This window comes from Cherax quadricarinatus, chromosome 63, assembly GCF_038502225.1.
Source record: "Cherax quadricarinatus isolate ZL_2023a chromosome 63, ASM3850222v1, whole genome shotgun sequence".
NCBI lineage: Eukaryota > Metazoa > Arthropoda > Malacostraca > Decapoda > Parastacidae > Cherax > Cherax quadricarinatus.
In genome coordinates, this window is record NC_091354.1 from 4900915 (window position 1) to 4917051 (window position 16137).

Below are 16137 nucleotides of genomic sequence, written 5' to 3' on the forward strand. Positions count from 1 at the left end.
CTAGAACTGCACTGCTTCACATCTCGACTCTTCACTTCCTTTGGGAAGGAGTTAGAGCTCTCTGATTGGTTACTTAAGGATGACGAAGAGTTCCCCAATTGGCTAGAGTCAATGTAAACAATTTCATGTGCCCTGATTGGATTCTAGAACCTCCAAAGGTGCCCTAGATTTGGGTCCCATATGGAGCATTGCAACGCTGAAGGTTAAATTAACCACTGAATTATTTATCAGGTGTTTAACACCCTCGTCAGGAGAGATCAGAGTCAGGAGACCCTGTACTATTTCCTGAAGACTAACACGCCATCAAAATATTCTCTTCTTTCTATTTCTGATTTGTGGGTTAGTTTTAGATTATTACAATCTAGGTGTTGTGACTGAGGAAGGATGGGGGAGTGGATGGTGGTGTTGGAGGGAGAGGATGGTTATGTTGGAGGGAAGAGGAGGGTTGTGCTGGAAAAGGGGAGGTACTGGGTATGTCGGGGAGGTCGTGGTGATGGTGGTGTGGGGGAGCCAACTTATTGGTGGTATTGTGAGGGAGTCAAGTTGGCAGTTATGCAGAGAAGGGAGTGAAGGGGTGTTGTACTCTTGGAGGGGGGAGGTTAGGGGGCATGGGAGTTAAGGAGGGGAGGGGAGAGGGGAGGTAGGAACGACAGGTAAGCCAATGGTGGTCACCACCACCACCACCACCACACGTCTACCTCAGCCCTGACGTCTTATCTAAGGTCAAGTGTTGCTCCAAGTTAGACACAAAGCTTTTATCTGCCTTCCCTTGCAAGCTAAGTTCCCTCTCCCCTTCCCCCTCCTCTTATTCTTCACTACTTTTATCTCCTCCCACTTCAGTCTTGTGCACTCTTATTACCCTTTGTCCCTTCTTGCTTCTTTCTTGTCTTACACACACACACACACACACACACACACACACACACACACACACACACACACACACACACACACACACACACACACACACACACACGTCAAGAAGTTAGAGAAAGTACAAAGGTTTGCAACAAGGCTAGTCCCAGAGCTCAGAGGAATGTCGTACGAGGAAAGGTTGAGGGAAATCGGACTGACGACACTGGAGGACAGAAGGGTCAGGGGAGACATGATAACGACATACAAGATACTGCGGGGAATAGACAAGGTGGACAGAGATAGGATGTTCCAGAGAGGGGACACAGAAACAAGGGGTCACAACTGGAAGCTGAAGACTCAGACGAGTCACAGGGACGTTAGAAAGTATTTCTTCACTCAGAGTTGTCAGGAAGTGGAATAGCCTTGTAAGTGAAGTAGTGGAGGCAGGAACCATACATAGTTTTAAGAAGAGATATGACAAAGCTCAGGAAGCAGAGATGGGAGAGGACCTAGTAGCGATCAGTGAATCGGCGGGGCCAGGAGCCGAGTCTCGACCCCTGCAACCACAAAGACGAGTATATATAAACGAATACACGCTACTTCTTGCCTTCTCACTTCTTGTCTTACGCTCTACATATGATCACTGTATTCTTCACAATTTGCATACAGTCTTACGTGTGTGCATACGTAGCAAACCATACCACGGGTGGGGCTAGATTATTATTATAATCAAGGGGAAGCGCTAAACCCGGAGGATTACACAGCGCGTAGGGGGGAATGTGGAAGGCATTCAGGCTTAATTCGGGGAACTGGAGCACAGATCCAATTTCCTAAATCAAGAGCCCCTCACCAACATCAAGGAACCTTCCTTGAGGGGGGTGGGGCTAGAACCCGCGATCAAAGAGTCACAAACTCCAGACCGTCGTGTTAGCGGGTTCTAACCCCACCCATGGTACGGGTTGTTTACAAACGTGTCGTTACGATTTCGTGAGTCAAGTTGACTTATACGTAGCAAAGACGGGACTGTCATGTGTGAAACATTTATGGGAATGAAGAAGGAACTAGAGACACTGGTGGCCAGGATACGTTTCGCTTACCATTGTACCAGGCTGGTGGATTATTAAAATTTGCCTCAATAAAACTGCGCCTCAATAAAACCGCGCCTCAACAAAATGCCATTAATAAGAGGCATTAATAAAAGATCGTTAGTAAACGGTCTTCAGTAATAAAAAGTAGCCATTTATTTACAGAAAGTGGGAAGCGACATTTCGCCCAGTGCATACCTTCAGCCAGCCATGACAAAAGTTCAACAACGGGCGAAATGTTGTCACAATAAAAGCTTTTTTTCCGCCAGGACGAAATTTAGATCCAATCCAGAAAGGGCAGGTCTTGAAGTTTCATCAGAACCAGCTCTAATTCCTTGGAACAAGAGCCCTTCACCAGCATCAAAGCACCCCCCCCTCCACCAACAATTGACAGGCAGGTACGAATAATAATAATAATTATTATTAGTGATAATAGCAAAAATAACGATAAAAACAGTAAACTAATAATCAAATAATAATCTTAACTTTTATCTTTATTATTTTACTAGTATCCTTATTAATTATTATTATTATTATTGGGAAGCGGTAATCCCGTGGGGGAGGCAGAATGACAACTCACCTTAAGAAAAAAAAAACGAAAATTTCACTGGTTTACGTCTGTATACCAATAAAGTTTACCCTATATATCACTGTTTACTCTCTATACCTGGAGGTTATTCCGGGGATCAACGCCCCCCGCGGCCCGGTCCATGACCAGGCCTCCCGATGGATCAGGGCCTGATCAACTAGGCTGTTGCTGCTGGCCGCACGCAGTCCAACGTACGAGCCACAGCCCGGCTGATCCGGCACTGACTTTAGGTATCTGTCCAGCTCTCTCTTGAAGGCAGCCAGGGGTTTATTGGCAATTCCCCTAATGCTTGATGGGAGGCTGTTGAACACAAAACTTTACTCTCTATGCCACTAAACTTTACTCTCTATGCCACTAAACTTTACTCTCTATACCACTAAACTTTACTCTCTATGCCACTAAACTTTACTCTCTATGCCACTAAACTTTACTCTCTATGCCACTAAACTTTACTCTCTATACCACTAAACTTTACTCTCTATGCCACTAAACTTTACTCTCTATGCCACTAAACTTTACTCTCCATACCACTAAACTTTACTCTCCATACCACTAAACTTTACTCTCTATACCACTAAACTTTACTCTCTATACCACTAAACTTTACTCTCTATACCACTAAACTTTACTCTCTATACCACTAAACTTTACTCTCTATACCACTAAACTTTACTCTCCATACCACTAAACTTTACTCTCTATACCACTAAACTTTACTCTCTATACCACTAAACTTTACTCTCCATACCACTAAACTTTACTCTCCATACCACTAAACTTTACGTCTCTGTCTCTTCAATCGACAGTAACCTGGTCAACACGAATTTTTTAAATATCATTTAACTAACTCAAGGTTTTTTTTTTTTAGTCAATCCGATTTTTAAAGCAGTTAAAATACTCACGAAACCCGGGTTCCGCGTAAGCACTGGTAAGACTTGCGTATTCCCGCCCGCTGCCATAATGTGACGCACACTGTCGCACGCACACGCACTGTGAAACGCGTAGAAATGGCACTACAGTGGAAATCACCGTGGCAGTGGGAGGGTCACTGTCAGGAGCTGACGGATGTGACTGCTCCTCCTCCAGTCACTGACTTGACTGACTGGATGTCTGGTTGGTTAACCAGGTCGGAAAGTACGGGCTAGTTAACCGGGTCAGAAAGTACGGGCAATCATTTCACTACCAGTCAAGAATACTTCTCTGAAAAGAGGATTGAAACCCTCTCAGTGTATATACACTGACTGGCTGGTATATACTTCTCTGCTTCTCTGTGTAACTCGGCTTCAAGACCACCAACTACTCAAAGGGTCGTTAAGGCTGTATTTTGCCTGTTCACCCACAGTGTACTCTCCTAGTTGTGGTTGCAGGGGTCGAGTTACAACTCCTGGCCCCTCCTCTTCACTGGTCGCTACTAGGTCTAGTCTCCAGGCTACAAGAGCCTTGTCGTACCTCTTCTTAAAGCTATGTATGGATCCCACCTCTTACCACTTCACACTCCAGACTGTTCCACTTCCTGTGTGTCCTCACGTACAATGTACTCGCCGTATCTACGCGTAGTATTAACACTAAGGCCATTTCTAAAGCTCTCAGCATCGCTATATGACCCTGGAGGGTTTATCGCTTAGTTTTGATAATAATAATAATAATAATAATAATAATAATAATAATAATAATAATAATTAAAGCCCTCAATAAGTTTATTTCTCATTTATTCAAAGCGGCCAGAGTACTAATTTCACAGCAACAGCGTTCAGAGAACCTTTAACTAGGCTGTGATCCTGTGTATATACTTCGTGTGCGTATATATGATGCAAGATAACAGCAGGAAGGGCAGGATAACACTAGGAACACTGAACACGTCTTCTGCTTTAGATAAGAGACAAAGATAACAAAAAAAAAATAATCACAATCCTTCTCTCCATCATCTTCCATTTCCTCTCTGGTCACTATTGTCCTCTTTCTGTCTGTCTGTCTGTCTGTCTGTCTGTCTGTCTGTCTGTCTCTCTCTCTCTCTCTCTCTCTCTCTCTCTCTCTCTCTCTCTCTCTCTCTCTCTCCTATGTTCGTTATTAATATTTCTCTGTACTGTCCTCCACCCTATCTTTCTCCTCCTCTTCCTCCTCCTCCTTCTCCCATCTTCCTCTCCTCCATTATCATATTCTTCAGTTATTTCATTTATTATCTGTGGAATTTTTTTCTCTTACTTATAATTATAAATACGCTATGGGAGGGTAAAAAACGTAAGCGTAGAGCATCCATAAGAAAGCGTATAAGCTCAGGACAAGGACTTGAAATATACGCAATAAGATATAGGCGATAAATAATACATACGCAAAAAAATATGATATACGCAAAAAATAAGATATATGCAAAATAAGATATAACAAAAAAATAAGATATACGCACGAAAGAGTAAAACTTAACGAAAGTGTAAACAAATGGGTTACAAAAGCAAAGCTGTAGCACAGGTTATGCGTAAGAAAGCGCAAAAGATACGCACAAAGGTTTAAGACATGAGTAAGACAGCATGAATCTTCAGCAAGAAGCTTCAAGATATGCAGGAAGTGGGGGAGGGAGGTGGCCGCATGCGGCTGGAATGCATGCAGCGCGGCGCAACAGAGCATGTAACAGATTCACGAGCCTGCGCAACATTACCGCATGCAGCAGACACGCAAGCAGCAGCAGCAGCAGGCAGCCACCTGTGCGTGCAACTGGAACGCATGTTAAGTTGCATAAAATCCGCGCATGTAATTAGGGCGCACTGGACCAGCATTACAGATGGCTATACACGCTGTTGCAGCCATGAATGCAACTCATAATAGTGGGCCGATGATGGTCGCAAAAAGGACCGAAATGTCGTGTGCCAGAGTTGTCCCCTCTGATGTGTGGGTTGTTTGTGACGTGTTCCAGACACGGTGTTGTTCCAGCCACGGTATTCCAGCTCCGGTGTTGTTCCTACCATTGTACTGTTTCGGTCCTGGTATTGTTCCAGCCACGGTGTTGTTCCAGCTACAGTGTTGTTCCAGTCACGGTGCTGTTCCAGCTCCGGTGTTGTTACAGCTGTAGTGTTGTTCCAGCCCCGGTGTTGTTCCAGCTACAGTGTTGTTCCAGCAATTGTGTTGTTCCAGTCACAGTTTTGTTCCAGCCATAGTGTTGTTCCAGCCACGGTGTTGTTCTAGCCACGGTGTTGTTCTAGCCACGGTGTTGTTCTAGCCACGGTGTTGTTCTAGCCACGGTAATGTTCCAGCCACGGTGATGTTCGAGCCACGGTGTTGTTTCGACCAAGTATCACACCTCATCCTCATATCAGACATAGACAGAGATATACACCACAGCACCGTATCATCCTTTGCGGATGATACTAGGATCTGCATGAGGCTGTCATCTGCTGAGGACGCGGTTAATCTCCAAGAAGATATAAACAAAGTTTTCCAGTGGGCAACGGTAAACAATATGATGTTCAATGAGGACAAATTCCAACTACTCCGTTATGGAAAACTGGAGGAGATAATAACTAGAACAGAGTATACTACTGACTCCGGCCATACAATAGAGCGGAAAAATAATGTAAGGGACCTGGGAGTAGTAATGTCTGAGGATCTCACTTTCAAGGATCACAACAGTGCCACGATCGCACGTGCAAAGAAAATGATAGCATGAATAATGAGAACGTTCAAAACGAGAAGATGCCAATCCAATGATGATTTTTTTCAAATCACTTGTTCTCTCTAGGCTGGAATACTGCTGTACATTAACATCTCCATTCAAAGCAGGTGAAATCGCAGATCTATAGAGAGTGTACAGAGATCCTTTACTACACGTATAAGTTCTGTCAAGCACCTTAACTACTGGGAACGCTTGGAAGCACTTGACTTGTACTCGTTGGAACGCAGGAGGGAGAGATATATCATAATCTACACTTGGAAAATCTTGGAAGGAATGGTCCCAAATCTGCACACAGAAATCACTCCCTACGAAAGTAAAAGACTGGGCAGGCGATGCAAAATGCCCCCAATAAAAAGTAGGGGCGCCATTGGTACACTAAGGGAAAACACCATAAGTGTCCGGGGCCCAAGACTGTTCAACAGCCTCCCATCAAGCATTAGGGGAATTGCCAATAAACCCCTGGCTGCCTGCAAGAGAGAGCTGGACAGATATCTAAAGTCAGTGCCGGATCAGCCGGGCTGTGGCTCGTATGTTGGACTGCGTGCGGCCAGCAGTAACAGCCTAGTTGATCAGGCCCTTATCCATCGGGAGGCCTGGTCGTGGACCGGGCCGCGGGGGCGTTGATCCCCGGAATAACCTCCAGGCATCCAGGTAGCTAGCATCACACAGTAGCTAAGTATCATACCTTAACTAGCATCCTACCCTAGCTAAGAATCATTCTTCACAGTTATCATAAGGGCACGCAGGTGTTATACTCACACATAGATCACAGTGTACATTTGACCTTGAATAAGAGCATACAGGTCAATGTGATTCACTTCCACTGGGGCTCATGTCAAGCATGTCAAGGCCAGTAAACATTAGAGTGAAGTGTAAGGTGGTGATTGTGATTGTTGTGGTGGTGGTTGTGGGAGAGAGAGAGAGAGAGAGAGAGAGAGAGAGAGAGAGAGAGAGAGAGAGAGAGAGAGAGAGAGAGAGAGAGAGAGAGAGAGAGAGAGAGAGAGAGAGAGAGTGATGAATGCTAGCTGAGACAGCAGGTAGGGCGACCTCAGTGACACAGGACTCGGAGCTAGACCAAACACAACATTCTGCCACTAACGAGAACATTACTGTGACAATGACATAGCTGAAAAGCACTAGTAAACCCAAGTAGGGCTATTAAAACACACACACACACACACACACACACACACACACACACACACACACACACACACACACACACACACACACACACACGCACACACACATACATTATAACTAAAACGACATTTTCCATTAGTTTCGGAATTCCAATATTTGAGGAGGTAAAGGAAGTCAACATTTGCTCCACCAGACCAGCGTCACGGAGACGCATACAACTTCTTGACGTATATCTCCACAACACTGCTCCAGTGTAGCCACAGTAATAACAACAATAATAACAACACTAATAATAATAATAATAATAATAATAATAATAATAATTATTATTATTATTATTATTATAATAATAATTATTATCTTTATTTCTACAAGTACATGATACAACTTATACAGACCATAGCTCACATCAGTGACATACTACTATTTAGAAAGTCCCTTGTTATGTACAGCATTTCGGGAAAATTAGATCAATTTTGTCCCCAGGATGCGACTCACACCAGTTGACTAACACCCTGGTACCTATTTTACTGCTAGGTGAACAAGGACGGCAGGTGTAAGGTGACTAACACCCAGGTACCTACTTACTGCATGGTGAACAGTGACAGCATAATCTGGCCTTTATTAATATAATAAAAATAGTGCTAAACCCACAAGGGTACTCTGGCCTTTAAATATCAATCATAATCTAGTTATTTTTAGACCCTGGTATTTATTTATTCATAATATAGCATTTGCTTGCTACATAATGGCATTACTCTGCCATAATCCGGCATTTATTAGCTCTTTACTATCGTTAATCTGCTATTATCCGGCATTTATTACTATTATCTGGCATTAATCTGCCATAACCTCCTTCTCTCTTCTTTCTATTTCCTTCTCTTCCATCTCCAACTTCCATTCCCTTCCTTTATCACAATTTGCTCTTTATTCTTTTCTAGCTAGGCATATGTCTTCTTATTTATAATCCATTTCTCTCTTACTCCCCTTTCTCGTTTTGCCTTTCTTTTCTTCTCCCTCTTACTAAGGTGTCCTTTCGTCACTCTTGCCCAGGAGCTGTGACTCGAACCCCTGTAGCTACATATAGACGAGCACATTTTGTCTTACCTCCCTGTCCAGGGAATGCAAGGCGGATGTAAATAAGCGAGCAACAGTACACAACCCCGATCTCTGATGCTCAGCCGATGTGTTGCCTGCAACGCTGGGATCTTGTGTTGCCTGCAACGCTGGGATCTTGTGTTGCCTGCTACGCTGGGATCTTGTGTTGCCTGCAACGCTGGGATCTTGTGTTGCCTGCAACGCTGGGATCTTGTGTTGCCTGCTACGCTGGGATCTTGTGTTGCCTGCTATGCTGGGATCTTGTGTTGCCTGCAACGCTGGGATCTTGTGTTACCTGCTACACTGGGATCTTGTGTTGCCTGCAACGCTGGGATCTTGTGTTGCCTGCAACGCTGGGATCTTGTGTTGCCTGCTACGCTGGGATCTTGTGTTGCCTGCTATGCTGGGATCTTGTGTTGCCTGCAACGCTGGGATCTTGTGTTACCTGCTACACTGGGATCTTGTGTTGCCTGCAACGCTGGGATCTTGTGTTGCCTGCAACGCTGGGATCTTGTGTTGCCTGCAACGCTGGGATCTTGTGTTGCCTGCAACGCTGGGATCTTGTGTTGCCTGCAACGCTGGGATCTTGTGTTGCCTGCTACGCTGGGATCTTGTGTTGCCTGCTACGCTGGGATCTGGTGTTGCCTGCTACGCTGGGATCTTGTGTTGCCTGCTACGCTGGGATCTTGTGTTGCCTGCTACGCTGGGATCTTGTGTTGCCTGCTACGCTGGGATCTTGTGTTGCCTGCTACACTGGGATATTGTGTTGCCTGCTACGCTGGGATCTTGTGTTGCCTGCTACGCTGGGATCTTGTGTTGCCTGCTACGTTGGGATCTTGTGTTGCCTGCTACGCTGGGATCTTGTGTTGCCTGCTACGCTGGGATCTTGTGTTGCCTGCTACCCTGGGATCTTGTGTTGCCTGCTACGCTGGAATCTTGTGTTGCCTGCTACGCTGGGATCTTGTGTTGCCTGCTACGCTGGGATCTTGTGTTGCCTGCTACGCTGGGATCTTGTGTTACCTGCTACGCTGGGATCTTCTGTTGCCTGCTACGCTTGTATCTTGTGTTGCCTGCTACGCTGGGATCTTGTGTTGCCTACTGCGCTGGGATCTTGTGTTGCTTGCTACGCTGGGATCTTGTGTTGCCTGCTACGCTGGGATCTTGTGTTGCCTGATACGCTTGTATCTTGTGTTGCCTGCTACGCTGGGATCTTGTGTTGCCTGCTACGCTGGGATCTTGTGTTGCCTGCTACGCTTGGATCTTGTGTTGCCTGCTACGCTGGGATCCTGTGTTGCCTGCTACGCTGGTATCTTGTGTTGCCTGCTACGCTGGGATCTTGTGTTGCCTGCTACGCTGGGATCTTGTGTTGCCTGCTACGCTGGGATCTTGTGTTGCCTGCTACGCTGGGATCTTGTGTTGCCTGCTACGGGATCTTGGGATCTTGTGTTGCCTGCTACGCTGGGATGGGATCTTGTGTTGCCTGCTACGCTGGGATCTTGTGTTACCTGCTACGCTGGGATCTTGTGTTGCCTGCTACGCTTGTATCTTGTGTTGCCTGCTACGCTGGGATCTGGTGTTGCCTACTACGCTGGGATCTTGTGTTGCCTGCTACGCGGGGATCTTGTGTTGCCTGCTACGCTTGGATCTTGTGTTGCCTGCTACGCTGGGATCCTGTGTTGCCTGCTACGCTTGTATCTTGTGTTGCCTGCTACGCTGGGATCTTGTGTTGCCTGCTACGCTGGGATCGTGTGTTGCCTGCAACACTGGGATCTTAAGACAGGTGTGTTGCCTGCAACACTGGGACGCTGGGATCTTGTGTTGCCTGCTACGCTGGGATCTTGTGTTGCCTGCTACAACACTGGGATCTTAAGACAGGTGTGTTGCCTGCAACGCTGGGATCGCCTGCAACACTGGGAATTGTTGCCTGCATGGGATGTTAAGACTTAAGACAGGTGTGTTGCCTGCAACACTGGGATCTTAAGACAGAATTGTTGCCTGCAACGCTGGGATGTTAAGACAGGTGTGTTGCCTGCAACACTAGAATCTTAAGACAGGTGTGTTGCCTGCAACACTGGGATCTTAAGACAGGTGTGTTGCCTGCAACGCTGGGATCTTAAGACAGGTGTGTTGCCTGCAACACTGGGATCTTAAGACAGGTGTGTTGCCTGCAACATTCAGGTCTCAACACACACTTGTGGTTGCAACTATGAATCACTCCACTACAAGCCGCTCACCGGTTTGTAACACATTTCTACATGCTCGAAATGTGTCAGAAATCTTAATATCTGTTGTTCTCACTTAGATTAGGTTAGGTTAGTTTTGAGCTAGGCTAGGTTAGGTTAGGTTGCTTAAGTTAGGTTAAGTTAGATTAGGTTAGGTTAGGTTAAGTTACATGACCAGCTGTTACTGATCATATAACAGTTGTTACTAGTCATGAACCTGCTGTTGCAAATCATGTAATCGCTGTTTACATACAGCAGCAACAGAATTAACAGTTAACAACAGCAACAGAATTAGCAATTACAACAGCAACAGAATTAGCAATTACAACAGCAACAGAATTAACAGTTAACAACAGCAACAGAATTAGCAATTACAACAGCAACAGAATTAACAGTGAAGAACAGCAACAACAGCAGCATAGTGAGACCAGCTAGTGTACCATACTGAGTGAGGTGTCACTTGCCCAAAGCAGGAAGTAACAGCAGTGTGCTGAGGTGTGCGTCTTTTTCATCTCACCCTCCAGTGCTGCCCTTGGTGAGGCTTACCACAGCCGCAGGGACTGCCTGTGGGGGTATCATGAAGTCTGTGGAGGTAGATAACAACCTTACTCGTAATAAGGACAGTTTTTGAAGGAATCATGAAAGGGCTGCTTGTAAGGGAATCGTTAAGTCTGTGGTCGCAAGAATTCCCAGTCACAGGAAGGGTCTGTCCTGTGAAGGAATCATGAAGTCTACCTACCTGGATGGTATTCAGGGGGTCAACGCCCCCTTGGCCCAGTCCTTGACCAGGTGTCCCGGTGGATCAGGGCCTCACCACCAGGCTGTCATTTCTGGCCGTACGTAGTCCACCGTAGGAATCACAGCCAGGCTGATAGGGCACTGACTAAGTATCTGTTCAGCTCCCTGTTGAAGGCAGCCGGGAGTCAACTGGCAATTCCCCTTATGCCTGGTGGGAGGCTATTCAACAGTCCTGGGCCCCGGACACTTAATGTGGGTTATCTTAGGTTCTCTACACATATGCTGCTATGTGTGATAATCTATGTAACTGTATTTGTGTATACCTGAATAAACTTACTTAAACGTAAACAAATCCCAGTCGCAGGAAAGGACATCTTGCGAGAGCTTCATGAAGTCTGTGGATGGTAAACAACAACCACGGGGAGGTGATTGAGGTCTCCCTCGCTGTTTGTGGTTCACACTGCTTAGGTGGTGGATTCTAGATGGTATATCGTAATATTCGCCAAGGCAGCAGTTTCGTTGACACTTGTGAGTGGATTGTGTGACCAGAGTTCCACTTCCAGCAAAAAAAAAAAAAATAATAATAATAAGTTTGTCATATCGTCTGAGTAACATATACTATCTAGCGAAGTTAAGTTATGGAACAGTCAAGTTACTATGTATGAATAACTTAGATATTGCAACTTAGGATACTTAATATTTTTACAAGATGATAACGCAAGTCAGAGGAATGCTTAGGACGCAGTGAAGACGAACATAAATAATATAATGACTATTTGTACATCTAGCTTTATTTTAGACAACTTTATGAGGCTCTCACTGAGAGAAACGATGCCCTGATTAGAGCTTGCTCTGCTCTGTGTCTTTATACTAACCAAAGGCATAGGAAGCCCTCGTTCCAGCGGCCAAAAGCTTCAGGAAGCCGGCAATCAGCTGGTCTTGGAGAAGACCCAGCCTAGCATGTGCCACTACACAGTTCCTCCATCTTACACTCTTCCGCATTGAAAAACAAAAGAAAGTCATCCCTATAACTACCATAATTCATGACCATGAACAAAATCCAAAGTCTCGTCTGATATCATCCTTACGTCAACAAATAAGAGAGAGGAAAAAAGGGGAATTTACAGTCCCACGATAGAACATATATGCACGCTGTCACTACCCATGACATTGTTGACGAACGGTTGCCAATACCAAGTGAGCTTTTCAGACATCAGTTTTGACCTAAAGCAAACGAAATGCACCGCTCTATTTTGACACTAAAAGACTTGATGAATTGAGCTTATGGAGGGGCCGGCTACTACATTATTAATGCTACAGAACAAGCGCTGTAGTTCAACTCTGTCAAGACAGAATATACACAAATGTCACGTATACGATAACTGACATCCTGACATGAGACGAAAATACAAGAATACTCAGATGTTTAACATTTGCGTTAGACTTGTATGATGTATGATCTAATAGAAGCTATTGTTGTAACTTCTGTAGTGTCTAAAATACAGTTTTCAGTCTAAAATACAGTTTTCCGTCTAAAATAGTTTTCTGTCTAAAATACAGGTTTCTAAGATACAGTTTTCCGTCTAAAATAGTTTTCTGTCTAAAATACAGGTTTCTAAGATACAGTTTTCCGTCTAAAATAGTTTTCTGTCTAAAATACAGGTTTCTAAGATACAGTTTTCCGTCTAAAATAGTTTTCTGTCTAAAATACAGATTTCTAAGATACAGTTTTCCGTCTAAAATAGTTTTCTGTCTAAGATACAGGTTTCTAAGATACAGTTTTCCGTCTAAAATAGTTTTCTGTCTAAAATACAGGTTTCTAAGATACAGTTTTCCGTCTAAAATACAATTCTCTCTAAAATGCAATTTTGTCTAAAATAGCTTTATCTAAAATACAGTTTTCGGTCTAAAGTGTAGTTTTTTGAAGAGAACGAAGTGTTGTGGAGATTAACGTGACATACATTTTTCAAGGTTTTTTCCCCTCACCTCGTTGAGGCGGCAACAATGTCTCTTCAGACCGGTAAGCCAGAGGAAGGTCTCGGTCAGCTGACCTAAAGCTCCAGCAGTGGGTCATCACATAACTAAGACCCGCGTCAGGAAACACTTGTCCTGTTTCCTGACGAGACTTACCAAAACTAACCTTCTCAGTCCTCGTTTAGATTTTGAGGGTGAGAGGTATTGGTGGGCGGGCAGGAGGGCGGGCAGGAGGGCGGGCAGGAGGGAGGGCAGGAGGGTGGGCACGAGGCCGGGCAGGAGGCCGGGCAGGAGGGAGGGCAGGAGGGAGGGCAAGGAAGGTAGTCGTGAGTCTAGGATATAAATCATGCGTAGACATACCTCCTGGCTCTTAAATAACACACCACCGGTGATTTAAATGGGTAGCGAATGTGGGAGATAAATCACAGTCTTCTCCTCCTTCTCCTCCTCCTCCTCCTCCTCTTCCTCCTCCTCCTCTTCCTCCTCCTCCTCCTTCTCCTCCTCTTCCTCATCCTCTGTTACCCTTCCCTCTAGTAATCTTTTGCCCCTTTTTTCCTTCTCCTTATCCTCGGGCTCTTCCGCCAGCATCACCACGAAAGAGAGAAAGAGAGAGAGAGAGAGAGAGAGAGAGAGAGAGAGAGAGAGGTAATTCAATAATAATACAATGTCATACAACCCAGGTGTTATACACAGGGATATAAATCAATAATATACATCTTGCGTATACAAGACATCCTTCGGTTAATTATACATTTGGATGTATTAACACTGTAACGATATTCAGATTCTTGGATGAAAAATACACAAGTTAATACATACAGGAAAGTGGGTGCAGGAGGGAAGAGGAGCGATTGGTGGAATGATGATGTAAAGAGAGTAGTAAGGGAGAAAAAGTTAGCATATGAGAAGTTTTTACAAAGTAGAAGTGATGCAAGGAGGGAAGAGTATATGGAGAAAAAGAGAGAAGTTAAGAGAGTGGTGAAGCAATGTAAAAAGAGAGCAAATGAGAGAGTGGGTGAGATGTTATCAACAAATTTTGTTGAAAATAAGAAAAAGTTTTGGAGTGAGATTAACAAGTTAAGAAAGCCTAGAGAACAAATGGATTTGTCAGTTAAAAATAGGAGAGGAGAGTTATTAAATGGAGAGTTAGAGGTATTGGGAAGATGGAAGGAATATTTTGAGGAATTGTTAAATGTTGATGAAGATAGGGAAGCTGTGATTTCGTGTATAGGGCAAGGAGGAATAACATCTTGTAGGAGTGAGGAAGAGCCAGTTGTGAGTGTGGGGGAAGTTCGTGAGGCAGTAGGCAAAATGAAAGGGGGTAAGGCAGCCGGGATTGATGGGATAAAGATAGAAATGTTAAAAGCAGGTGGGGATATAGTTTTGGAGTGGTTGGTGCAATTATTTAATAAATGTATGGAAGAGGGTAAGGTACCTAGGGATTGGCAGAGAGCATGCATAGTTCCTTTGTATAAAGGCAAAGGGGATAAAAGAGAGTGCAAAAATTATAGGGGGATAAGTCTGTTGAGTGTACCTGGTAAAGTGTATGGTAGAGTTATAATTGAAAGAATTAAGAGTAAGACGGAGAATAGGATAGCAGATGAACAAGGAGGCTTTAGGAAAGGTAGGGGGTGTGTGGACCAGGTGTTTACAGTGAAACATATAAGTGAACAGTATTTAGATAAGGCTAAAGAGGTCTTTGTGGCATTTATGGATTTGGAAAAGGCATATGACAGGGTGGATAGGGGGGCAATGTGGCAGATGTTGCAAGTGTATGGTGTAGGAGGTAGGTTACTGAAAGCAGTGAAGAGTTTTTACGAGGATAGTGAGGCTCAAGTTAGAGTATGTAGGAAAGAAGGAAATTTTTTCCCAGTAAAAGTAGGCCTTAGACAAGGATGTGTGATGTCACCGTGGTTGTTTAATATATTTATAGATGGGGTTGTAAGAGAAGTAAATGCGAGGGTCTTGGCAAGAGGCGTGGAGTTAAAAGATAAAGAATCACACACAAAGTGGGAGTTGTCACAGCTGCTCTTTGCTGATGACACTGTGCTCTTGGGAGATTCTGAAGAGAAGTTGCAGAGATTGGTGGATGAATTTGGTAGGGTGTGCAAAAGAAGAAAATTAAAGGTGAATACAGGAAAGAGTAAGGTTATGAGGATAACAAAAAGATTAGGTGATGAAAGATTGAATATCAGATTGGAGGGAGAGAGTATGGAGGAGGTGAATGTATTCAGATATTTGGGAGTGGACGTGTCAGCGGATGGGTCTATGAAAGATGAGGTGAATCATAGAATTGATGAGGGAAAAAGAGTGAGTGGTGCACTTAGGAGTCTGTGGAGACAAAGAACTTTGTCCTTGGAGGCAAAGAGGGGAATGTATGAGAGTATAGTTTTACCAACGCTCTTATATGGGTGTGAAGCGTGGGTGATGAATGTTGCAGCGAGGAGAAGGCTGGAGGCAGTGGAGATGTCATGTCTGAGGGCAATGTGTGGTGTGAATATAATGCAGAGAATTCGTAGTTTGGAAGTTAGGAGGAGGTGCGGGATTACCAAAACTGTTGTCCAGAGGGCTGAGGAAGGGTTGTTGAGGTGGTTCGGACATGTAGAGAGAATGGAGCGAAACAGAATGACTTCAAGAGTGTATCAGTCTGTAGTGGAAGGAAGGCGGGGTAGGGGTCGGCCTAGGAAGGGTTGGAGGGAGGGGGTAAAGGAGGTTTTGTGTGCGAGGGGCTTGGACTTCCAGCAGGCATGCGTGAGCGTGTTTGATAGG

At 44.6% G+C, this 16137-nt stretch overlaps 1 protein-coding gene across 11 annotated transcripts in view; it reads right to left on the reverse strand.

The window, feature by feature from the left end:
* LOC128698209 (zinc finger protein castor homolog 1) overlaps window positions 1-16137 on the reverse strand; it is a 522290-nt gene that overhangs the window by 400748 nt on the left and 105405 nt on the right. The window contains exon 1 of one of the 11 annotated variants that reach the window (XM_053790351.2): window positions 3432-3611. The exons of the other annotated variants lie outside the window; for them this stretch is intronic. The gene's annotated coding sequence lies outside the window, so the exon portion shown is untranslated. Of the gene's footprint in view, window positions 1-3431; window positions 3612-16137 lie in introns of those variants that run through there. 11 annotated transcript variants of the gene reach the window in all.